The 26,122-nt window shown below is 36.3% G+C and overlaps 2 long non-coding RNA genes across 2 annotated transcripts in view; one reads left to right on the top strand and one right to left on the bottom strand.

Annotated features, from left to right (window-relative positions):
* The window catches only part of LOC133323993 (uncharacterized), a 55,400-nt gene extending 34,897 nt beyond the window's left edge, over positions 1 to 20,503 (top strand). The window contains exon 2 of the long non-coding RNA XR_009754112.1: positions 20,336 to 20,503. This is a non-coding gene — a long non-coding RNA (uncharacterized LOC133323993). The remainder of the gene's footprint in view (positions 1 to 20,335) is intronic.
* LOC133323992 (uncharacterized) lies at positions 9,042 to 9,556 on the bottom strand. The gene is made up of 2 exons (XR_009754111.1): positions 9,411 to 9,556; positions 9,042 to 9,359 (listed from the first exon to the last, which is right to left on the bottom strand). It is a non-coding gene; the product is annotated as an uncharacterized LOC133323992 (long non-coding RNA).
* Positions 20,504 to 26,122: the final 5,619 nt, after the last annotated feature.

The following is a 26,122-nucleotide window of genomic DNA, read 5'->3' as shown; positions in this document are numbered from 1 at the left end:
TTTTTGTAATTTGTTCCGCCAGTCACACGTATCGTTCGTATTAAAACGTATACGTCGAAAATTTGGTTTTTGTAATAATTGTAAAAGCTTTCGTCTAGAAACGATTGAGCTTTTTCATTCGTTTTTAACCATTAGTGCCAAAGTGTTTCTTTTGGTATCTTGTTGCAAATTTTCCAATAGAATTATTGCAAAATGAGGGTAACTCTGTTTATTGTTTACAAACAGTTTTTTTTACATAAAAAGTGTCAAAATAGAAAATTCAAAATGTTTGGTACGATTGCAATTAATTTTAATTATAAAGAAAAGCAAAATATTTACCAAAGGAGAATACCTATGGCATTTAATGATACATCTACATTATTCCACTTGTTATCCACTTCAAATTTATTGGATCCGAAAACAGGACGGCCAGTTGCCAATTTTTGGAATTGGGCAATCGTTGTCCTTTTGTTGCTAGGGGTTCAAACAATTCAATATAATTTTTTACATTTCATAGGGATATATAATTTTTTACAAACCATTTCTTCTTATATATTTCATCAGAATTTTCCATATTTGTTACGTTCTTTTCACTAACAACATACAAATTGTAATGAACAAATAGTTTTCTTTATTATTATTTTTTAAACGAATGGTATTTTCTCTTCGTTTGTTTTTGACATTTTTGTTCGTAAATAACGCACCGTTTTGTATAACAAAAACCAAAAAAATACGAATACCAAAAGCTCTTTCCTATTTCTCACTCACTACAAGCGGTAATTTGTTTGCGAAAACCAAAATGAGTAATCGTTCGTTTTTTCGACGAACGAATGGACATTTTACATTTACAAAAACAGGCTGATAATTCCACAATAGCATATTAATATCGTTGTTTTGTTTTTGGGCTACAGTGGACACAATTTCAAGGAAAGAGCAAAGTACTTTCAGTACTACTTACTTTCAAATGAGTGAATAAAATTTCAATTTATTCCGAGTGAAGCTCCCCATCCAATCATCATTGCACAAGGGCCTTACGATCGATTGGTGTGTCTGGTGCATTCAGCAACATACTTATTAAAATATTAAATGGGGTTGGGTTGGGTAGCGGAGACCGTACGGTCAAATGGACCCATTTCGTGGTTCGTGCCGTGGGTGGATTCACCACCCAGATTCAATCGCCATTTAAAAGAAAAACATTACCTCGGTTTAAAGGTCCCGATCAGTTTAATTCTTTTAATCCTTGAATTTAAATGTAATTTTGATTTTTTATTTAATTTTGATTGATTCGAATATGCCCGAAAATGCTGAGTGAAGCTTTTCTCCCGCCTTTTCACCGACTGCAGACACATTTAAAAACGTTCCACCTGTTACGAATGGGATGTGATAAGACAAAATGACCGAAATGATGAAGAAGTCAACAAGGAGACACGAAAGTTTACGAATGAGGTGGGATGGAGACTAAAAAGGGAGCTCCAATTGTTTACGAATGAGGTTTAGGCAAATTATGATTAGGGAGAGGTAGGTCGACTTTCGACTTTTTGTATTGAAAAGTCTGACTTCGAAATCGACATTTAATCACAAAGTAGACTTTAAATAATCTACTTTTGACTTTCTTTATAAAATCTTGGAATGTTATCACAAAAAGAGCTTGTCATCAAGAGTAGGAAATTCCAGAATTTTCTTTTATCTGTTGGCAACAATTCGGGAAATAAACAACATCGACGATCAATAAATAACATCAACGTATGATAGCAAAGACATAAAAGTATAAAGATACGACAATCGATACGTCAACAATTTCCAATAGATGGCTTTTCCTCTGTTGTTACGATATCATAACAACAGAGCAAACAATATTAAACGTTTTAAACGCTATATCGCAAGCTTATAAAATAAAAACATATTTTTTGAATACAGATCTCTAATTGTATTTACATTTTATGCACACATTATCGCGTATTTGCGTTTTTATTGTTAACATGCCTCTGTTATGCCTGATTCCCCCTGGATATTTTTTCATAAACTATTTTGTCAAAATGCATTTTGTCGAGTCTTTACGGTTTCTATGTCTTTGATGATAGATGGTCTGTTCCCGTACTGTAAGAATCTACTCGATTTTACTATTTTCTTCGATATCATAAAGGAAAAAAGTGTTATCAGAGTAAAAAGTAGTAGATTCTTGCAGTACGGGAACAGACCAAGAATGTCGACATTGTGTTAGCTGGTAACAAGGCGCAATAAATAGGTAGTCCATTTAGCGCAGCTGATGACTCGATTTACTGTCAAAATGCGTAATTTCTACATGGATTCGATTTGCTATGGTGCCAACCATGTGAAATATTATATGGAAAAATTTGACAGATGGTCGACACAAAAACATTCGTTTTGTTTTTGTACATCACCTTATTATTGTATCATCGTAGGTAATAAGGTCAACTAAGTCTGCTTTTCCACAGGGAAATTTTTATTTGGCAAATACTGAGTTTGTAGGCGAGAGCGGTGCGAGGAAGAAAAACAAAAATTTGCCTGTTCAGAATTTGCCGTACACGCAAATTCTGCTTTGCTCTGTTCGTTGAAAACAATTTTGTTGACATTTCCTTTTGAACCTATTCGCTTTACTGACACACATCCGGCTTTTGTTTAAAAACCTGTTGCTTTAATTTGTGCAAGTGAAATTTCATTTTTAATTTTTGCAATTTATATAATAAAAATATAAAAAATAAATAAAATATTAAAAAAATTTTAAAATGCAAACACTTTTGACTTTTATTTTCTTTCTTTTGTATTTTGATTCGCAAATTTGGCAAAGAAAAATTTGCTAATGGAAAAGCAAGCGAAAATTTCAAAAGAGAAAACAAAAAATTTGCCAAATAAAAATCTGCCTGTGGAAAAGCAGACTAATAAAGTCACCCAACAAGCGAAAGTCACAGTTCGTCTTCGGACGGCTCAAAGAAGGACGCGATTAAAAAAGTTTAAAAAGTATAATACGCCCACGGGCTTAAAAATAACATTTTACAAAATGGCGGTTTGTTAGGCCTTCGTTAACTAACACGTGTTTTTTTCGAATACGGATAACCTATCAAGTCCGAGTCGTTCAATGGAATCCAAACAGTAGAGGATTTAATTAAAAAACACAATTGGAATCATCCTCAAGTTCATCATCAAGTTCAAAATTTTTGAAGGCCAAGGAAATTAATGTCAATGGTTTCTACAAATTTGACACTTTTTGGGCAAACAAAATAAGTATTTTAGCCAAATATTTGATATTTGTCTAGAGTGGCCTTAGCTTTAGTTGGGTAAAACGGCATATACATTAGAACAAAATTTTAACCTACTTTGAAGGCACGTATTATTTTCAACTTTGAGAGAGATTTTGTCGTTTTTCCCTTTTAATAGGTTTACTACTAAAAAAGTACTGGAACAGAGCAACATTCAGCTGCTTACTACGTTTTCACAGCAATGACCTTCTGGAAAAGTACTGTACAGAAGTTGAACGTCATTTATTAAATTTGTATATGGTTGGTGGCGGCCAGTAACTTGAACAGCAAATATATATATATATATATATATATCCACAAATGCGGATATCAAAAATTTGATAGATTGAAATGCATCCCATTAAAATGTCGATTTTGTTCGTAATTTATTTAAACAGAAAAATAGACCTACAAACTAATAAAAATTGGATCTATATCGACAATTTTTTCCACTAAACGCCAGAAATGCAAACTTTTGTAGAGTTTCCTTAAATTTGTCCAAAATACCAAGAAAGTACAATTTTTCCGAAAAAAAACCTACAAAATACCGATAATGGGGAACTTTTTCTGCCAGGATGTTTTTCACATTACAAGAATCCAGAATACCGAATTGCGGCCACTTCGGCTTGAAAATGCCGGAACAATTTTCGTGAGTTATGTATATTCGGATTTTCTGTTATGTTGTAACACAGGTCTCTTATGTATCAAGAAGATTGATCATAGAAATGGTTGGGCGCCGTTTTCGCAAGCAATTTGTCAGAAAAGACCTTATGTAAATAGCCTTATCGATGCTGTCACGTTGGGCCAAAGCTAACGGCATTGGAGTTTATCCAACAAAAACAGAACTGGTGATGTTCACTAGGAAGCATACGCTCGACGTCTTTGTTCCACCAGCACTGAATGGACAGCTTGACCTCTCGCCCGAAGCAAAATTCTTTGGCATAATCCTAGACTGTCAGTAGCGATGGAAAAGGAGTGCTGAGGATAATGCAAGAATTCAATTGGGAAAAGTTGAGGACTAAAACCATCGTATATACACTGGTTGTATAACATCGTGGTAAGGCCCATCCTATCCTATGGATCTCTTGTCTGGTGGCACTCCCTATGCCAAAAGTCGACATCCAGCAAACTAGATAAGGTACAAATAACAGCATCGATTCTCATAACCATTTCGGACCTTATGTAAAGAGCCTTATCGATGCTGTCACGTTGGGCCAAATGTTCACTAGGAAGCGTAAGATCGGCGACTGTGTTCCACCAGCTCTGGATGGGGTGCATCTTCAACTCTCGCCCAAAGCAAAATACCTTGGCATAATCCTGGACTGTCAATTACGATAGAAAAGGAGTACTGAGAAGAGGGCGGCTAGAGGGTTAATCGCACTGTATATATGCAAGAATTCCATTGGGAAGAGTTGAGGACTAAAACCATCGACTATACACTGGTTGTATAACACCATGGTAAGTCCCATCCTATCCTATGGATTTCTTGTCTGGTGGCACTCCCTACGCCTCAATTCTCATAACTGGAGCCGAGAGGAGCACTCTCTATGTTGTTCTGAGTGCAATGCTGAACTTAAGGCCTCTAGGTCTCAGCATTAAGTGTCAGGCAGTACGTTGTGATCTTAAAGCCATCAACTCCTGTAATATCAAGTCTGAGGTCGTCCTCGAGTGTAGAACAGCTTTGGAAACACTAACAGCTATCGGCTGTGCTGGGTACCAGGACACTGCAAAACGGGGAAACTCATAAGAGGACTTTCAGGCTTGGCATGTTAAGATGGATTCTTTTATTGTAAAAGAATAAAGGAGAACGGCGTCCAAATTCAAGTTTGGCTCTGATATTCCTTTATTGACAATTCATGCGAAGCCAACTTAACAGAGCAGGCCTGAATTCTTTTATGTGTTTTTGAATGAAAAATGAAATGAAAAAGCAGACGAATTATCAGACGATGATCTCAATCTGTAGATCTAATAATTGCTGACACAATCAAACCACCCATCTGGTATCATTTCCGGCATTTTGAGGCGTTCTTTAACAAAAGAGCCCACGAATATTGTCAAATCGAACCTCGGTACAATGTGTCAAGATCTATCTCTGTCAGCCAAAAGAACAAACTCACTGTTGAATCTGAAACTGATCAAAACTGGCGGGAGTTATTATTGGACACTGCTTTACTAGGAAATTAATCATTAAATGGGACAATGATGTAACTGATTACGACAGATTCTGTGATGACGACGAGGAGACGGAGAGAATCGAGCATCTTCTTTGCCGTTGTCCAGTTCTGGCCCAGTTCAGGCGGCATAGATTAGTAGGTGTTCACTTCCCACCGTGTCTAATCTCAACTATGTAATCTGTTTTAATCTATAACATCATCAGAAACCTGATTGCGCAATCTGACCACGAAACATGCTTCTGTCGAAATTTCTACAACCATCGACACTTAAACATACTTTTTTATTTCTATTGGTCTGTCCCCGTACTACAAGAATCTACTATTTTTTTTACTACGATAACACTTTTTTCCTTTATAATATCGAAGAAAATTGTAAAATCTAGTACATTCTTGCAGTACGGGAACAAACCATTTATTAGCTTCTGTCTCTCCATCTTTATTCTGGGATGATCACAATGGACCGGAAGGTTTCCGAGTGGTGCAATCACAGTTAGTGACTGCACATCCCAAAACCTAACCTAGTTTTGTCTTATTTCCCGCAAATGTCGTGTACTGAGATTCAAATATGGCTTTCATATCTACTCTCAAACTTTGCCGATTGAGACGAAATTTAGTATAGCATACCGAATTGATCCCAAGAATGATGTGTATTGAGTTTTGTTGAAATCGGCTCAGATTTCCCAATATACTTTCGTCCGATTTCCTGCAAATGGCGCCCGAATCTTTCAAAGTTTTCCCGAAGACCGAAGACGACATTCAATATAGGCTTCTGAATTGAGTCTAGAATGTTGCTTATTAAGTTTTATTGACATCGGTTCATAATTATATATCCAATTTAATTATATAGACTACAATTATATATATAGGTATATATCAATATATACCTAAAGTGGCGGAGGGTATCACATGGTCGGATCCGTCCGACTTTTATCCTTTCCTTAGGTTTTATTCAGAATTATATATTAAATTTCAATTGGATATAGTTCTTATAATTACTTTTTTCGATTTTCTGAAAATGGCTCCCGAATCTTTCAAAGTTTGCCCGAAATTTAAGACGGCATTCAATATAGGGTTTTTAATTGAGTCTAGAATGTTGCTTATTAAGTTTTATTGACATCGGTTCATAATTATATATCCAATTTCAATTATATATAGACTACATATATATATATATATATATCTAAAGTGGCGGAGGGTATCACATAGTCGTATCCGTCCGACTTTTATCCTTTACTTATAGGTTTTCATTTGTTTATATGTTGCACTTTTTATTCGCGTCAAAAAATCACACAAGTTGTTGTTGTGATAATAGTAACAACAACAACAACAAAAATAAATGCCGAACAGAAGTGGCTGGCGCATTAATGCGACAGGCAGTAACGATCGGACATTCTTAAGTGGAACATTTAAAAAATATTGAAAATAAACACACAGGAGATATTTTTAAATGCAGACATTCGAAGATAACAAAAAAACGAGTGAGAGAGAGAGAGAGCGGGAGACTGTGGAAAAGTGAGAACATATTGAAAAATTTATCTCGGTCACCTTTTGTTATCATTAAAAAGTGCCTTTTCGGCAGGAAAATTCTTCATACATGGAGAGGGAGAGAGAGCTTTTCTTCGTTGTACTCTCTATCAGGAAATTCAAATGGATGCTGCCAAGAGTTCGGAAAATTCGTTCATTCGTTTTTCTCCAATTAGATTAGTATTGAACGTTTAACTTGGCAGACGTGAGTTGTTTTCCGATCCCAAAAAGAAAGATCACTTTTTCGTCTGTACGCGTGGTGCAGCAGCGGTGCGGAGTGGAAGTGTAACGATCGTTTGTTCGTTTCGTACGTTTTTCTTTTTTTTTGCTTTGCTTTTTTCAAATCGTGAATACATTCTGTGATTAAACGACGGAGGAAAAGAAAAAAAAAACGATTTTCTTCTTCAAGAAAATTTAAAGACAAAGAGAAAAGTTAGAACAAAATTAAAAAAGAAAACGAAAAGAACGGTAACGAAGACGGCGACAAATCACAACTTTACGGCGGTGGTGGTGGTTTTCGGATTACAGCTATAGATGTTAATATCACCGACTATACGGCAACTTGAGTCTAAGTGTGAGATATCGTTTCAAAATCCATAACGAAAAAAAGTAATTTTTTTCAAAGAGATCGCTAAATACAAAGGTTATATAAAAAAAATAATAACGTAAACTGTTCTGTGTTGAGTGAAAATATTGCGATTTGTATGTAAAATATTTGAAAACAAAAAGTAGAATCGAGTAGAAGTGTTCATCGTTGAAAATTGGAATTTTTCATTTTGACCGTAGCAAAGTTTTTTTTTTTAAATTGGTATTTCGGTGTATCGCCGTGTATGTGTTAGCGTGAGTGAGTGTGTGTGAAAAAAGTGGTCATTAAAATAAAAATGTGTATACGTCCATTGGAACCGCGGCAACGACGACCAAAGTTAGCAGCGGTAGCATCATCATCATCATCATCCGAATCATCGGCAGGCAGCCCCTCTTTCTTTGATGAGTAGTTGAACAATGTTGCCGTTTTCGTGGTGCCGCGGTTGACGCCATGGCGGACGAGCTCATTCACGAAAAGCGACACAAGAGGAAAATACACAACAAAAACGAATTAGGAAAATTGGTTGAATTGTTAACAAACGAAACAACAACAAGAACAACAGAAAAATTAAAATTTGGCAACAAAAAGAGTGAAAGTGTTTTGTTCTTCTTAAGGCGTCTTCTGTGAGCTTCTTTCCTCTTAATGGATTTTCCTCCCTTGAGTCATACACGCACACTTATCTTGATGAGTACAAAATAATATTATTTTATAATTGAATAAAATTAAGGAAAACAAATTTAATCGAAGCAGATCGTAAGCATATTTTAAATGATTAAAGAAGGGATACAAAATCTTGACACCAGTAATCGAAAGCATTCGGAAAGGGGTATGAAAGTATATATAGAACAATTTTAGATTTGTTGGAATTGGTCACCTTTGGCACGTATTATGGCCTTAAAACGGCCAATGAAACCGTCACACTCTGCTCGAATGTTGCTCTGCGGTATTTTGGCCCATTCCCGACGAAGTGCTTGAGGTGATCAACACATTGGTATTTTTTAGTGCCAACCTTGCTTTCCAAAATACTCCAGACACAATAGTCCATCGGATTAGTATTTGGAGATTTTGGTGCCAATGGTGCGCTGAAAGTGAAGCGAGGAACCTCATGTTGTAACCATTCTTGGGTGGCGCGTGCTGAGTGCGAAGGTGTTGAGTCCTGTTGGAATGTCCGTTTGCGTGCCCAAGGCTTTTATACACCCTCCAGAATTTTTTGTGATAATATTCGGCATTTATTCTGATGCCACAATCGATTAATACAAGCGGAGAGCGACCATCTGTTGTTATGGCGGCCCACACCATGACCGGCGCTTGAGTTATGGTGGCCAACCGAAGGTGCACATTTTCGGCAGACCTCTTCGGCAAGTAAATACGATCATTTTGTTTGTTTACAAACTGCTGGACAATGAATGTTTTCTCATCGGAGAAAACCAATTTCTGCAGTTCACCACTTTCGGCCAAGCTAAGCAACTCTTTTGCTCTTTTGAGTCCAGCATCTGTCTGTTGCGGTGTAAGTTCTTGCACTTTTTGGAATTTCAATGGCTTTACACCGAGCTCATTTTTCAATATTTGCCGAATGGAATATTGCGATATGTTCAGCTAACGAGCCATTTTTCGGCCACTGCAACGCGGTTTTCGATCAAGTTGCTTCTTGACTTTTCGAACCATTTCTGCTGATGTTGCTGTTTTCTTCCGTCCACTTCATTGACGTCGGGCTACGCTACCAGTATCATGGTAACGAGCGATGGTACGAGACACAAAAGATTTATTCACATTTAAATGCTGGAGTGCTCTCTGACGATAGCCACTTGTGGTTTTCCAGTCAAATATAAAGAAATCACACTATCACGCTTGAATTCAATCACGAATAATTGTTTTCTGGAAAATTGTCACCAAAAATGCTTTTGTATGCTTGTAAACAATATAATGAGCTGTCACTGGAATAATTTTAACAGCTGTCGGACGAGTGGCTTAGAAATGACAGCAGTTTGAAGTTGGTTGCAGTTTTTTCATCTCTAACTTTATATGACAGCTATATGAAAATTGGGACATATTTGAACTAAACTCGATATGCTCGATATGCAGTCTAGTTTGAAATCGGCAATTTTTGCAAATTTTCTCTGTCATTTTTTTTTAATTTGCAAAGTTCAATTTGAAGTTAAGTTGCATAAAAATTACAGAAAATGGAAGAAAATTCCTAAGCAATGCAAAGTTTCATTAAATTAGAAACTAATTCCTTATCAGGGATGGTCTGTATGACGAACTTTTATGTTATTCGAATATTATTACCATATACCGTTATTTTCAAAAATACATATTATTTTTACATATATCTGTCTGTTCCTTACTAGAACTAATACAAAATTCTAAACTTTTTTGAGATTTTTTTTTTTTTAAATTTTATGTGGATTTCAGTAAAGCATACGTAATTTCCAAATTCATTAATGGAAATAGGTATTTTGTCAAAAACCTAATGGTTTTGGGTGGGTTTCCGACGTTTCTGACGTATGTAATATACGTCGAAAATGTATGTCATTTACGTCACTGTTTCTGACGGACCATCTCTGTTCCTTATATATTTTTAACAGCAAGTTCCAGATAGAGGACAATGTATTGATGCAGGAAGCTTAAATGTTCCCGGGGAACATACCAAATCAATTTTTCTTTTATTATTCATTTTATTTTTAATATTAAGTGCTATACAAATAATTGTGTTCGTCCTTTGTTTGTTGGTTATTTTGGCGCAAATCAAATGTTTTCTTGAATCAGCTGTTTATTTGCTAAATCTTACTAAATGTTGTCTGTTTACTTTTCTCAGTACTATCGCAAAAGAGAGTAAAAACGGCTTACTCTCTGTACTAGAACTTACTGAATAAATGTTACTGGAAAAGTAACCAGACACACCTAGTTACATTTTGCAAATTTTCTCTGTCATTTACTTGAATATGTGAACTAATCTAAATTTGAACCAATGTCATGTAAACTTGACACAGGTCACGAAATTATTGATCTGAGCTTTAGATTTGGCTATAGTGCTCAAGAGATTTGAACCAAAACTCAACATTCGTCATATGTTGACTCAATTTTGTACCCTGTACAAAATTTCGTCTCAATCGAAAACATTTTGAGTTTCTCGTGTACCATTTTCATAAAATTTTGCAAATGTTTTTTGTCAGTTGGGCGCCATTTACATGAATTCTGCCAAAAATATGTAGTATACAAATATGTGAGCTAATCTCAACCAATGTCAAGTGAAATTGAGATACGTCATTCTAGACTCAGTTCAGAATGCCACGCAAAAATCTATGCCAATCGGTAACACCATTGACAGGTGTACAATTTATTTAAAATCGCAGGAAAATGTATCAATGTTTTAGGTACATTTTCCAACAGGTGTGACTAGAGATTTTAGACTTCTGGCAGGGTTCAGAGGTTATAAGACTTCTGCGATCCCAACCACTTTCTTTGTGAGTCAATTTTTTCAATCCGAAATAATTTTAATTTTTGTTCAGACATTTTTTGATTTGATTGTCCTAAATATCTAGGAATTCCGTTTGGTTTGTGAGGTCCATCAGTTTATCCATTCACACCCCCATATGGTCGGTTATTTTACGAAAGTTGTCATTTCCTAAGAATTTGGATGGGAAGCTTGAAAAGGCTGGGCAGTGGCACAGGAAATGTTCTAACATTTTGCTGTCATCTACATACCCTCTACCCAGTGGCTTTCCTCGCATCCAATCTTGTGTAAATGGGCCTGCAGGCTGTTAGAGAATACCGCTCAGTCTACTGATTTCCTTTTATTTTAGCATTATCCTCAGTTGGGTCTCATCATAATTTTTTTTTTTGTTTTTTCCTAGTTTCCTCGCTATTCCAAAGAATTTTAGATTGTTTCCGTTGCCCATGACCTCAGTTCTATACTATCTATACTATATTTAATATATATACTATATTTACTATCTATACTATTCCTCTATGAATCGGTACCCATATGAATCGTAATAGACCTTGTCGCGAGGAATTATTTATGGTTTGAACCTCCACCTGTAGGATCGTATTGTGATCATCTGGTGGGTTCTTCAATGAAAAATCCCAGTCCCGACTGGGAGCTATCTGTGTAACAACAGTTAACTGGGGGACATATTTGCTACGGTTCCGCTATCCCATGAGTTCATGTATGGTATCAAAGTTTCACATTTTGTAACTAATCTTATTTCAGGTATTCGGTCCGAATCAAAACTACTAATCGAGTATCCGATTGTGGCCACTTGTTCATAACTTTAGATTTTAACGCTGCGACGGCCGCTTCATATTTTAGTTGTTGTCCTCATTGTCCCACATATACCTAGGCAGCATGTTTTCAGGACTTTCGGTAACGATTTTACATTACACCTTTTGTCCACTGCTGTCCATCATACTACTGACGCGAATGTTAGGGTTGGTCTAATAACGCTCTTTTAGATCCAGTGTATCATCTTTGGATTAAAACCCCATTAAAAATCTACGGTTCTTCTGCAGAAGGACCAGAATCTGTGGGCTTTGTCTACCCGTTCCTGTATGTGGTCTTTCCATATAAGCATTCTGTCTATGATTACTCTCAGATGTTTAACTTAGGTTAGGTTAGGTTTGAGGATGTGCAGTCACATGTGTGACTGCAACACTCTGAGACCGGTTAGGTCCGTTGTGATCATCCACCAGAAGAGATACAGTGAAGGGAAGAGACCAAAGACAGATCTGTAGAGGAGAGAAGATTAGTAAATTAAAGGAATGAAGAAGGAAGGTCGATGGCCCTATGAGTCAGACAGAAAATGTGTTACGTGTCAAGGATGTGTGCTCCTAACCACTTTATGTTTCTAATTATGCTGTAGATTAGAGCAGGTTCGGTTGTTGAGAAGAAGCTGAGACTCGGTAGAAAATGAGCACCCATTAGTCTTTGTCGCCTGTAAGCCAGGGCTGGGCAATGACACAGGAGATGCTCAATTGTCTCCGTCTCCTCCTCGTCAACACAGAGGCTACAGCAATCAATTGCATCAAGATCCCATTTATTAGTAAAAGTCCTGATGTTGCAGTGACCAGTGATGATTCCCGTTATCACTCTAATTTCAGCTTTGCTCAGGTTCAATAGTGAGTGCGTTCTTTTGGTAGACACGTTGCACATAGGTTCGTTGTGCCAAAGTTCACAGGCTATTTCGTCAAAGAATTTCCTATAGAAATGACATATGGGTGGTTTGATTGAGTCATCAGTTTCTAGATCGGTGGATTGAGATCCTCGTCTAGCTAGTTCGTCCGCACTTTCATTACCCAAGATGTCACAATGTCCTGGTACTCAACACAACCGATAGCTATGGTTAATTTCTTCCAGAGCTGCTCGGCTGAGGACGGCTTCGGATTTGATGTGACAAGATTTGATGGCTTTAAGAGCCGCTTGACTATCCACAAAGATAGTCACCGGTTCAACGACCTCTGCATCCAGACTTGTTATCAATTAGGCTGCCTTCCAGATCGCGAAGATTTCAGCTTGGAAAACACTACAGTTGCTATCCAGCTTGTAGGTTAACTCAAGGCCTAACCTTTCATAGTAGACACCTGCCCCAGTACCTTCTTCCATCTTGGATCCGTCTGTATAGAAGGCCAGACCGTACAGAGGAGGGTTATTTCGTTTCCAGTCGTCTCTACTAGGAATAACGACATCTACATCGTCAAATCTAAGGATTGGTGATATATAGTCGATATTTAACTTTTATTTAATATTGATTAAAATCCTTTCTCAGCTAAGGTTCTTAAGAGACTAAAGATGGTGGTAACTCACAGCAGCTGTGATAAAATCCGTCTCTGCGGCGTCCCTTTTCCTATTTTGTTCCTGATAATTAGGTCTAGTAGGCTACAGTTTATCTATCTATTCCTTAGCATGTGTCTGACCCAGGCTATGATTGCCTTTCAACTTGAAAAGTCTTTAAGATTTGGCGAAGTGTTTCAATTCTTGCAAATTTTCTCTGTCAGTTGGGCGCCATTTACTTGAATTCTGCCAAATATAGTATATGAACATGTGAGCTAATCTAAATCTGAACCAATGTCAAGTATATGCCATTCTAGACTCAGTTAAATATGCGATGCAAAATTCCATGTTAATCGGAGTAATGTTGTGTCATTGCCATTTACGTAAAATCGAATGTATTGATGATCCTAGGCACATTTTCCAATCGGTGTGACTATAACTAGGTATTTTGGGTTTTTAGAGTATATTAGACTCCTGCGATCCTAGTCGCTGCCATTCTGAGTCCTTGTTTTTCAAACCGAAATAACTTTGATTTTTTACATTTGGAGTGTTCGGTTGGCAATAACATTACTGCAGAATGTGTTCTATATAGGTATTTTTTGAGATATGACTCATTATAAAAGTGCAGTGCCTTTTTAAATAATTTTAAAATTTTAGCCGTGGTTTCAACTGGGATAATAAACACCAGAAATTTTTCAATATATTGATAGATATTTTACAAAATAAATCGACGTACACATTAGAACTTTTTACCGCGTTAACCTACTTTATGAGGATTTATTTGACATATAAGGTGAGATGAAAAAACTGCAACCAATTTCAGATTATTGACATTTCTAAGCTACTCGTCGGACAGCTGTTAAAATTATTCCAGTGACAGCTCATTATATTGTTTACAAGCGTACTAAAGCATTTTTGGTGAGAACTTTCAGAAAAAAAGTTACTCGTGATAGAATTCAAGCGTGATAGTGTGATTTCTTTATATTTGACTGGAAAACCACAATTGCCTATCGTTAGAGCACTCCAGCATTAAAATGTGAATAAATCATTTGTGTCTCGTACCATCGCTCGTTACCGTGATACTGGTAGCGTAGCCCGACGTCAAGGAAGTGTACGGAAGAAAACAGCAACATCAGCAGAAATGGTTAGAAAAGTAAAGAAGAGACTTGATCGAAACCGCGTTGCAGTGGCCAAAAAATGGCTCGTGAGCTGAACATATCGCAATATTCAATTCGGCAAATATTGAAAAATGAGCTCGGTGTAAAGCCATTGAAATTCCAAAAAGTACAAGAACTTACACCGCAACAGAAAGAAAATAGGATCAAAAGAACTAAAGAGTTGTTTCGCTAGGCCGAAAATGGTGAACTGCCGAATTTGGTTTTCTCCGATGAGAAAATATAATTGTTGTCAAGCAGTTTGGAAAAAAAAAAAAAAAAAATATCGTGTTTACTTGCCACAGAGGTCAGCTGAAAATGTGCACCTTCGGTTGGCCACCAGAACTCAAGCGCAGGCCATGGTGTGGGCCACCATAACAGCCGATGGTCACTCTCCGCTTGTATTAATCGATCGTGGCAATTGAATAAATGCCGAATATTATCGCGAAACTATTCTGGAGGGTGTATTAAAGCCTTGGGCATGCAAAAATGTTGACCGCAGACCATGGACATTTCAACAGGACTCGGCAAGCGCCACCCAAGAATGGTTACAAAATAAGGTTCCTTGCTTCATGTCCAGCGCACATTGGCCACCAAAAACTCCGGATACCAATTTGTTGGACTATTGTGTCTGAAGTATTTTGGAAAGCAAGGTTGGCACTGAAAAATACCAAAATGTCGATCAACTCAAGCCGCTCCATTTTCTGTAATATTAAAGTCAATTAAAAATAATGTTATTTGTCATTTTCGATTTTTGCAGGACGATATATATCGGCATGCAGAAAATAATCAATATAAATGATTATTAAAATATAAATGCAAGTTTTGACATTATTCTCATATGAAGCTTCCACCCACTCTTGTAGATATTTCATCATTTTTATGAATATATACCACCAAAATGGCTGTAAGTTGATATTCCGGAATGTAGTAGGGTGAAATACAGAAGTTTTTAGATTTTGGTCCATATTTTCTAATAGACCCTATATAAAGAAGGTCGTGTGCACATTTTTGCTGCAATTTGACATTCCAGATTCCTGGTGAATATAAAACTGCTTCTAGACCATTGTTTTTTCAATAGGCCCCACACAATTTCCCCTCCTAGTTTCCCAATTTGATTGTCTGTAATTTTGTACTCACTTAAGACTGCATGCTATATTCGCAATACAATATGCCAAATAATTGGTGGAAGTGTACAAAACAAAAGAAGCGAAAAACCTTAAAGATTTATTATATTCTTTTAGTTGTTGTTTATATGTTTACAGTAAAAATTGTTTATATCAAAATATACGCACATACAACCAAACCAAAACTTCTTGTTGATAATCACACTGAGACGTGCGTGATTTGTTTTTTTTTTCTTTGTTATGAACAGCAAGTTGGAATAAAAATTTTGTTTGCGAATTGGAATATAGGGGGTATGGTATTAAAATATAATATTTCTAACAAAAATATCTTCTATCTCACGGTATGTCACATGACGATCTTACAATATAAGTTCACGAACGTCATCAAGTTTCTGTGGCCCAACATTGGGCGCCACTTTCCTTTATTTCTTTACAGTAAATAAAGGCAACTTAACATGTCAAGCCTGAGGTCCTCTTTTGTGTTTACCCCCTTTAGAGACTAAGGTACGCTATGCTGAATTTCTAATCAATCAGGCAATGTTTGGGTATTTGGTGTGAAAAGTTAGATGTTAATGTCACTTGGATCAATATGGATCATTTTTGGTTCTGCCCACAAGCCTTAAAATAGCAAATATTGAAGAGAAATATTTTATGTAGGCCTTCCCAAACGGCGGACTGATATACAGGGTGAGATAAAAAAACTGCAACAAAATCAAACACCATAATATGGAACAGGGACGTAAGCAGGGGGCGGCCCGGGGGCCCGGGTCCCACCCCCCCCCGATATGAATTTTTTCACAATAAATTTTTTTGTAACACATCGAAATATTCATTTCCGACCCTATAAAGTATTTATATTCTTGATCAGGGTAAAAGACGATCAAGCCATGTCCGTCCGTCTGTTGTAATCACGCTATCTTCTGAAGGATTTGAGATAGGGAGCTGAAATTTTGCATACGGTTGTCTTTTGTCTGCAGGTAGCTGAAGTTCGAAGATGGGATTATTGGTCCACGTTTAGGGATAGCTCCCATAAAAGGGTACCCCCAATTTTTGGTATTTTGGGGTTCTTGAGCACGTTTTTCAATCGAATTCGCTGAATTTTGCTACAATGGGTTCTTATTGGGTTCCAAATTTCTCCACAAAAAATTATATATATAGATCAACTTTTTCTGGTAGCCCCATATAACGGTACCCTCTAATTTGCAGAATTTGGGGGTTTTGATCATCATATATTATTCTCCACGAAAAATTATGAATATAGGTTCATTTTTCGGGGAGCCCCCATATAAGGTATTTTGGGGTTCTTGAGCGCGTTTTCAACCGAATTAATATACGCGCACTTTTTGGGGTAGTCCCCATAGAACCCCCTTTTTATTTTGTCATTCCGTTTGTAACTCATTGAAATATTCATTTCCGACTCTATAAAGTATATATATTTTTGATCGGGGTAAAATTCTAAGACGATCTAGCCATGTCCGTCACGCATAGGGTTGTCTCAAATGCATAGGGTTGTCTTTTGTCTGCAGGCGGGTCAAGTTCGAAGATGGGATATATTGGTCCACGTTTAGGCATAGCTCCCATATAAGGGTACCCCCCAATTTTCGGTAGTTTGGAGTTCTTGACCCTGTTTTTAAACCGAATTCGCTGAAATTTGGTATGTTGGGTTCTTATTGAATACTGAATGTCTCCACAAAAAATTATGAGTATAGGTCCACTTTTTCTAGTAGCTCCCATATAACGGCACCTCCTAATTTTCAATACTTTGGGGGTTTTGATCGTATTTTTACATCGAATTGGCTGTAATTTAGTATTTTGAGTTCTTAATAGGTACCAAAGTTCTCCACAAAAAATATGAATATAGGTCAATTTTTGTCGGGTACCCCCAATATTCGGTATTTTGGGGTTCTTGAGCGCGTTTTTCAACCGAATTCGCTGCAATTTGGTATTTTGTAGTCGTATATGGTAACAAATCTCCCTACCAAAAATTATTTATATTCGCCCCTTTTTGGGGTAGTCCGCGTTTTGTGTTTGGTTCTAAGAGTCTGTCGTAATTATTTAACCTGCGAAGGATATGGTTTACATAATTGCGTTGTAGAAATGTCGGTATAAGTCCAATTTTTGGTATTTTCCCTACATTTTCATTTCAAGTACCTGTCAGTATATCTATGGTGGAGGGTATCCAAAGTTCGGCCCGTCCGAACTTAACCCTTTTTCACTTGTTTATATTAGATTAGTTATCAGCATCATAGCAGTGTATATATTATGTATTTGAAATATGGAATTCTATGACTATTTAGCCATCTGTTTTAATCATTCTACCTTCGGGGGATATTGATGTAAAAAAAACTAGAACGGATAGGTTCGAGAATGATATATAATATATCGGCCCACAGTTACGCCTATCCCCCATATTGTGATACCTACCCATTTTCGGTATTGTTAATATTTAGCGTGAAGGAAGGTTTGGTTAGAAATAGAGTTATGTATATAAGTCCTTAATTTTGCATAGAACCTCAAATAATTACAACTCCAACTGTAAGGTATTTCCGACACGATGTAATAGCCTCCAGAAACCTACACAGAGAAATGTTTTTTTTCTGCAATTACAATATTCCCATATATATTATATATAATATATATTAAAACAATATATTAAACCAGCAGCTTCCACACCATCCCCAAATAAAATCATGTGTACGTCCGTGATGCCCTCATGTCGACAAAATCGGTCCAAATTTTGGGGATTTCCGATTTTAGGACAAATCTCCATTAAAAAGTGCTGAAATTTGTATTTACAAACTGCCAATGAAACCGTCACACGCTGCCCGAATGTTGCTTTGCGGCATTTTGGCTTGCGCTTGCCTAATGTGAACGACTTTGGAATTTTTTGGCAGCCCACACCATCACCATGGCCGGCGCTTGAGTTCTGGTGGCCAAAGTTAACACCTCTTTGGCAAGTTAACAAGATCATTTTCTTTGTTTACAAACTGCTGGACAACGAAGGTTTTCTCATCAGAGAAAACCAAATTCGGAAGTTCACCACTTTCGGCCAAAACGAAGCAACTATTTATCTCTTTTGAGTCTATTTATACCCTTCACCACACTGTGGTACAGGGTATTATGGCTTTGTGCATATGTTTGTAACAGGTAAAAGGAAAAGAGATAGACACATGGTTCCTTTTGAGAATATGCATAGAATCACTTTCTGAGTCGATTTATGCATGTCCGTCCGTCTGTCCGTCTGTATGTCAATGTTAAATTGTAAACAAAGTGCAGGTCGCATTTATAATCCGAATTGGATGAAATTTGGCACAGGTCACTTATTCGGCCCAAGGACGAACCATATATATTATATATATTTTCGTCCGATTTTAGGTAAATAGTGCACCAAAGTCTCTATATATCCTTCGATTTGCACGAAATTTGGCATATCGTACTGAATTAAGTCTAGAACGATGTGTGTAAAATTTCGTGAAAATCGGTTCAGATTTAGATGTAGCTCCCATATATATTTCGTCCGATTTTTGGTAAATAGCGCACCAAAGTCCCTATATATCCTTCGATTTGCACGAAATTTGGCATAGCGTACTGAATTAAGTCTAGGACGATATGTGTAAAATTTCGTGAAAATCGGATTAGATTTAGATATAGCTCTCTTATATATTTTCGTCCGATTTTAGGTAAATAGTGCACCAAAGTCCCTATATATCCTTCGATTTGAATGAAATTTGGCACAGCGTACTGAATTAAGTCTAGAACAATGCGTGTAAAATTTTGTGAAAATCTGTTCAGATTTAGATATAGCTCTCTTATATATTTTCGTCCGATTTTAGGTAAATAGTGCACCAAAGTCCATATATATCCTTCGATTTGAATGAAATTTAGCACAGCGTACTGAATTAAGTCTAGATCAATGTGTGTAAAATTTCGTGAAAATCTGTTCAGATTTAGATATAGCTCCCATATATATTTCCGTCCGATTTTAGGTAAATAGTGCACAAAAGTCCCTATATATCCTTCGATTTGCACGAAATTTGGAATAGCGTACTGAATTAAGTTAAGAACGATGTGTGTTAAATTTCGTGAAAATCGGTTCAGGTTTAGATATAGCTCCCATATATATCTTCGTCCGATTTTATATAAATGGTGCACCAAAGTCCCTATATATCCTTGGATTTGCACGAAATTTGTCATATCGTACTAAATTGTGTCGAGAATGATGTGTGGTAAGTTTTAGATCGGTTCAGATTTCTATGTAGATCCCACATATTCATATATATTCCTTCGATTTTAAATAAATCGCGCTCCAAATTGGGACTTGAATGACGTTATTGCGTTTTGTTGAAATTGGTGCAGATGCAGCCATAGCTTCCATATGTATTTCGAACGGGTGTCGGATTGAAATAAAATTTGTATCAGTACCGAATAACGTGTGCAAATTTTGCTATAAAACGTTTTTCATAAATTTGTCCCATGGTACGCAGACGACTCTAAATCTGCCCGAATGAAATTAAATTTATCATAGGGTGCAGAAAGACATGCGTATGTTCCTTCGAGGGAACATTGACATGCAAATGTAAGGATACATATGCGCATTATACCCAAAGTGGTGAAGGGTATCATATAGTCGGCCCAGTCCGACTTTACTACTTTCCTTACTGGTTTTCTTCTGTTGCGATGTAAGTTTTTGCACTTTTTGGAATTCCAATGGCTTTAGCCCGAGCTCATTTTTTCAACATTTGCCGAATGGGATATTGCGACGAGGGTTTCGATCAAGTCGATTCTTTACTTTTCGGACCATTTCTGCTGATGTTGCTGTTTTCTTTCGTCCACTTCCTTGACGTCAGGCTACACTACCAGTATCATGGTAACGAGCGATGGTACGAGACACAAAAGATTTATTCACATCTAAATGGTGGAGTGCTCTAACGATAGCCACTTGTGGTTTTCCAGCCAAATATAAAGAAATCAATGTATGACGTTTGAATTCCATAACGAATAACTTTTTTTCTTGTAAACATATAACGAGCTGTCACTGGAATAATTTTAACAGCTGTCGGACGAGTGGCTTATGCCATGTTCTGACGGGCATCCGAACAACGTAGTTCGCTCTCAGAATTACGTACATTAATTAACCCGTTCATACAACACTATTCATAATCCATATCATCAGAGTTTTTTATTTCAAACTTTTTGTTTCTTGTTTTACACCAAAAATGTAACATATTTTAGTGAATTACATAGGGATCTAAATAGAAAAAATAATTCTCTTTCTCCTGACTATAGTATGCACCCATATCTATTTACTTTTCATTCATGTTTTCCATTTTTTCTGAAAATGTTGTTGTTTTTAATACATTTTTATATTTTCTCAATTCAAATGTCACATACTGTCACAAATAAAAATTTGGAGAATTTTTTGTTTGAATTGCCCCACATTTGTTTCTTGTTTTGTACGCTAATTAGAACCAAGGGAAAAGAAATGCATATTGCATTATGTGGAAAACAAAATTTACATCCTGCTGCATATATAAAAACTATACAATTTTTTACTTTTCATTCATGATTTTCAATTTTACTGAAAAAGTTTGAAAATTTCATAAATATTTTCAAACTGTCAAAATTAATTTATTTTCGATAAATACTCTCAATTTTTAGGGATGGGACAAATTTATTGGTTATTCAGAGAGTGATTCGAATTGAACAACGTACAAAAGTCGGTGTTCGCTCAGACAATTTTGTATGGGGAACTAAGTAATTCCTTCATAATTAAGGGTCGAACAACGAATGAGAGAGCGAACAACGCTCGTCTGTACATGGCATTAGAAATGTCAGTAGTCTGAAGTTGGTTGCAGTTTTTTCATCTCACCCAGTAATCAATACTACAGTGTGGTGTAGGACAAAAAGTTCCTATGTAATAAAAATAAACCGAAACACTTCATTTTATACATATTGTACATGGAACGTGTGGAATTTGCGTCTTCTTCTATATTTAACCCAAAAACCTATATTTTTGTTCTCATGTGAATTATTAAATATTTTGTAGTCAAATATATGTGTTTATACACGTATTCCATCCTTATTCGATGAATAAGAATTTTTACAATTATATTAAAATTGTAATAATCTTCAGGACCTAAAAGTCACAAAAGATCTGTGATCTCTTAGGTAGGTCTTTCTGGAGAGTTACAAATATGGATTGTGTCAGAAATATACTACACTTACTGTAGATTTCAATACAAGAAGCACCACTCTATGACGATTTGCGATATATAATATTTTGAGTGTATACGCGTACACACATACACACTAGTGTGTATGAGTAAACAAAAGAAATGTAAAAAACGAAAACACAATACAATATTTAAAAAAAAGAAAAAAAAATTGAAAAATGTAGCATGCCGCCGTTATTCTATTTTTATAGATTTTCCACACATTTTTTCACAAATCAACTGCGAAGCCAAGCTGAATCGTCCAAATACAAATAAAAAACAAAAATGAAAATATTTCATATACAATTTTTTATTATTGGTCTGAAGAATTTTTTTTATATCAAACCAAAAACATTTTTTAATAAAATTGTAACATCCCTTCTAGAGTATTTGTGTGAAATACTCCATTGACGTAATTGAGAAGATTTGAAACATCCATAAATAGTAATAAATTAAATTACCTTGTATGTCGAGAATAGTGTGAGTGGTTTGAGTAAGAGAGAGGAAATACGTAAAACATAAATAAACAATCCATTTGGCAATGTTCAACCTAAAAGAATACATTTGGTAATTTTCACTTAAACATATATTTTACCAGCCTAACTATTTGGTCTTAGGTTAACCTCAATAAAAGATACGATACTCTGAGCATACTCTGAGGGTTCCCATTACATTATGGACCAGAGATCCCATTTTTGGTCATTATTAGAGCAGTGGGTTAATGAAAAATGTAACAAATTAATAGGGTGGATCGAAAACGGGACCGTTTTTATACCCTTCACCACACTGTGGTACAGGGTATTATGTCTGTGTGCATATGTTTGTAACAGGCAAAAACAATCGAGATAGACCCATGCTTCCTTTTAAGAATATGCATAGAATCACTTTCTGAGTCGATTTATGCATGTCTGTCTGTCCGTCCGTCCGTCCATGTATTTTTGTTAACAAAGTACAGGTCGCATTTATGATCCGATTTGGATGAAATTTGGCACAGGTCACTTAATTGGCCCAGGGACGAACCCTATTAAAATTGGGGAAAATCGGGTTAGGTTTAGATAAAGCTCCCATATATATATTCGTCCGATTTAAGGTAAATGGTGTACCAAAGTCCCTATATATCTTTCGATTTGCACGAAATTTGACACAGCGTAATGAATAGGGTCTAGAATGATGTGTGTTAAGTTTCCTGAAAATCTGTTCAGATTTAGATATAGCTCCCATATTATCTACGTCCGATTTAAGGTAAATGGTGTACCAAAGTCCCTATATATCTTTCGATTTGCACGAAATTTGGCACATCGAAATGGATTAGGTCTAGAATGATGTGTGTTAAGTTTCCTAAAAATCCGTTCAGATTTAGATATAGCTCCCATATATATTTTCGGTTCAGATTTTGATATAGCTTCTACATATATATTTTCAACCGATTTTACACGAAATTGATACAAATTTTGCACAACGAACTAAAGTTTTGAAATGTGGAAAGTTTTGAAATGTGGAAAGTTTTGAAATCGGTTCAGATTTAGATAGAGCTTCTATATATATATATATATATTATTTTCGCCCGATTATAGGTAATTTTGTCCCATTGTATAAAGCTACCCTATATCTGAACGAATGAAAAATTTAGTATTGGTTGCAGAATTCGACGTCTGTTAGCATTCATTTGTTGAATATACCAAAAGTGGTGAAGGGTATCATATAATCGGCCTCGCCCGACTTTACTACTTTCCTTACTGGTTTAAAGTTGAGTTAATCAAATTTTTTTTGACCACGTTTTGTAAAGCTCTGACCACTAATTACAAATGTGAAAGCAGATTTTGAAAATCGACTAAAATTAATTCAAAATTCAGTAAGAAAAGTAGTAAAGTCGGACGGGTCCGACTATATGATACCCTTCACCACTTTGGATATATTCAACAGATGGAATCCTAACAGACGTCGCATTTTTGAAGGGCCATTAACATGAAATTAAAGATGTCATTCTGCAACCTATACTAAATTTTGGTCAGATATAGAGTTGTTTCTTTCAATGAGACAAAATTATGGAAATAAATTTAAAGCAATATATCGAAATCTAAACCGATTTCATCGAAACTTGTCACATGTTAGGTCACAATTATTTCAGAATGTTTCGTGCATTCGGCCACATTTTGAGTTCTTCATTTACTTAAAAATCCAAATTTCGTGCAAGATATATAGGGACTTTGTTGCACCAGTTACATAAAATCGGACGGAAATATATATGGGAGCTATATCTAAATCTGAACCCATTTTCTCGAAATTTAACACACTTCTTTCTAGACTTATTTCGTGCAAATCGAAGGATACAAAGGGACTTTGTTGCACCATTTACATAAAATCGGACGAAAATATATATGGGAGCTATATCTAAATCTGAACCGATTTTCACGAAATTTAACACACTTCTTTCTAGACTTGATTCAGTATGATATGCCAAATTTACGCTGTGCCAAATGTTGTGCCAAATTTCGTGCAAATCGAAGGATATGTTGGGACTTTGGTGCACAATTTATTTATTTCAAATTGGGCGAAAATATATATATGAGGGCTATATCTAAATCTGAACCGATTTTCACGAAATTTAACACACATCGTTTTAGACTTAATTCAGAACGCTATGCCACATTTCGTGCAAATCGAAGGATATATAGGTACTTTGGTGCACCATTTACATAAAATCGGACGAAAATATATATGGGAGCTATATCTAAATCTGAACCGATTTTGCCCTTGGGCCAAATAAATGAGCTGTGCCAAATTTCATACAATTCGAATCAAAAATGCGACCTGTACTTTGTTTACAATTTGACATGGACAGACAGATGGACGGACGAACGGACGGACATGCCTAAATCGACTTAAAAAGTGATTCTATGCATATTCTCAAAAGTAACCATGTGTCTATCTCGTTTCCTTTTGCCTGTTACAAACATATTCACAAAGACATAATACCCTGTACCACAGTGTGGTGAAGGGTATAAACACGGATCAAAAAAATATATTAGGTAGGGGGAAAAGGAATCCATTATTTTTAAATGAACTATAGAACTTTATTTAAGATGCTTCGGAATATCCGATTTGGGCAAGTAAAAGATGATAAACGCTTATTGCCAAGCCCGGACTGTATGGCGGATGCATTAAAACTTCCCAACCAACCTCTCGAAGTTTCTGAGGAGTCACTCCTGATGGCCAATTTTGGCCGTTTCTGTGAAATTGTAAAAATTACGAATTTCCTAAAATACCTCAATCCAACAGTAATTTTAATTCCTTAAGTCTGGAGTCCAGCCTATCCGTTTGCACATAAGCAAGTTCCGGATTAAGCCTTAATCCTGGGTCAAGGACCCTTAATTTGGAATGAGTGGCCCTTAATCCGATTAAGCCTTAATCCTGGATCAAGGACACTTAATCCGGATTAAGTCATCAAGTGCCCCTTAATCCGGATTAAATTAATCAAAAGATATATAAGGACTTTGAGCTATATCTAAATATGAACCGAGTTCCCCAATTTCAATACGGTTCGTCCTTGGGCCAAACTTCTCCCAATTCGGAGAAAGTGATTCTATGCATATTTTCAAAACGGACCATGACTATTTAGTACAATTTAGTACTTTATGTTCCCAAAATTACGCATTTCCTAAACTACCTCAATCCAACAGTAATTTTAATTCCTTAAGTCTGGAGTCCAGCCTATCCGTTTGCACATAATCAAGTTGTACCAAACATAGTACCATTTAGTACACATAAGTACCTCAATCCTGTACTCCAATAGTTATCCTAATTCCTATTTTTAAGTATTCAATCTCTTTACGCTCAACTAAATGCAGATAGTACCAAATTTAGTACTTTTCATAGACATAAGTACGAATTTCTAAAATGGAGCATCTTCATCCTTCTAACTTTCCATCAGTGAACCACATCCAAAATTTCAGAATTCTTGCTCTTCCCCTTTGTCTACCCTCGATTCGGGGTCAATGACCTTTAATTCGGGTTAAATGATGGGCTTTAATCCGGGGTCAATGACCCTTAATCCGGATTAAGCCTTAAACTTAGGTCAAGGACCCTTAATCCGGATTAAGTGTCCCTTAATCCGGATTAAGAAGCCCTTAATCCGGATTAAGTGGCCCTTAATCCGGATTATGCCTTAATACGGATTAAGCCTTAAACCTGGGTCAAGGACCCTTAAACCGGATTAAGGGTCCCTTAATCGAGATTAAGTGTCCCTTAATCCGGCTTATATGTCCCTTAATCCGGATTAAGGGTCCTTGACCCAGGTTTAAGGCTTAATCCGGATTAAGGGACACATAAGCCGGATTAA

Source organism: Musca vetustissima, unplaced genomic scaffold (genome assembly GCF_032173495.1).
Source record: "Musca vetustissima isolate MV318-11 ecotype Yass unplaced genomic scaffold, APGP_CSIRO_Mvet_v1 utg12113, whole genome shotgun sequence".
NCBI lineage: Eukaryota > Metazoa > Arthropoda > Insecta > Diptera > Muscidae > Musca > Musca vetustissima.
The sequence above is the reverse complement of the archived record's forward strand: the minus strand, read 5'-3'. Positions and strand labels throughout refer to the sequence as shown.